Source organism: Pseudophryne corroboree, unplaced genomic scaffold (genome assembly GCF_028390025.1).
Source record: "Pseudophryne corroboree isolate aPseCor3 unplaced genomic scaffold, aPseCor3.hap2 scaffold_704, whole genome shotgun sequence".
Taxonomy (NCBI): Eukaryota; Metazoa; Chordata; class Amphibia; order Anura; family Myobatrachidae; genus Pseudophryne; species Pseudophryne corroboree.
This window is the reverse complement of record NW_026970287.1, coordinates 39,460-40,680: the sequence shown is the minus strand read 5'-3', so window position 1 is coordinate 40,680 and position 1,221 is coordinate 39,460. Positions and strand designations below refer to the sequence as shown.

At 34.8% G+C, this 1,221-nt stretch overlaps 1 non-coding gene across 1 annotated transcript; it reads right to left on the bottom strand.

The window, feature by feature from the left end:
* Positions 1–288: 288 nt before the first annotated feature.
* On the bottom strand, positions 289–362 carry TRNAN-AUU (transfer RNA asparagine (anticodon AUU)). Its single transcript has one exon. It is a non-coding gene; the product is annotated as a tRNA-Asn (tRNA).
* Between the last annotated feature and the right edge of the window lie 859 nt (positions 363–1,221).

Sequence of the window (1,221 nt, the reverse complement as noted above, 5' to 3'; positions counted from 1 at the left end):
AGACTTGGCTTTGTGGACACTTTTCAGAGAACATATTTGTTAGCATAAAAATAAAGCCAGAAAATGAAGAGCTGTTTAATCACTCGATTGGATTTTTCTGCCAGCATATTTTTTTTCTCTGCAACCCACTGCTAAATTGTGCTTCCTAGCTGTTTTTTATAAAATCACTGAATCAAATCTAACTCTGATTACATCAGAGAAGGCCATGTACCCTACACCATAAGAGGAGGTTTGAAATTTTGACTTGTCTACTTAAATATCACCAAAATCTGATCACAAAGTTAATTACGTCCCTGGGTGGGATTGAACCACCAACCTTTTGGTTAATAGCCAAACACACTAACCGATTGCGCCACAGAGACACTTTGCAAAAGTCCATACTGACAAAGGCTAATAAGCATTCATCTAAAACGTTTCCTAGAAAAACTTTAAAAAGTCAATAATCTGGAGAGTTTTTGTAAGATGTTTCTTCCATCAACCAACGAAGAAACACATTGGTACTTTCCCATGATAAGTGAGTGCTTCAGGATCTCTTGCACTTACATGTGCAGCAGAGTACTGCAATGGAAGCATGCTGGGCCCATAACCCAGAGGTAGGCAGATTGAAACTATCCTCTGCTATATGCATTTTTTTGTTTGTTAATTAAAGTAATCCAAAACTGGGATTGATATTTTGGCTCTTTTATTTTTACTTAAAGTACAATAACTTTTACCATTTTAATTTGTTTTAATAGTATATTGACAGTATTGTTTTCTTTCAAAAATCCACTTAATTTTCTTTACCCTATAATAAAATGGTAATTGACAAAAACAAACTACATTGTCACCAGAAGAGCAATACAAAATGTACAAGTGATATATTAAAATCATCTTTCCAGCTTGAATTTCAATGATGCATGGGGGCAACGATTTTGTGAGAAACATCTTCACCCTTAAATAAAGATTTTCTTAATTCCTTACCTGTGTGCTAATTAGATATCACCTTGTTTTCACATTAAACAGACTTCCACATGAGAAAGCAGCAAGGATGCAGTGGCGTTAATGTTTCCTGGTGTCAACCTGTATTATTTCAGTAGACATTGAAATGAGGATGCATCTTGCTGCCTTTCCAATGAAGCAAGTTTAATTTAGTAATAGGTGAAAAACCATCCTTACAAAGGTGTTAATCAGAGACTTGGCTTTGTGGACACTTTTCAGAGAACAAATTTGTTAGCATAAAAA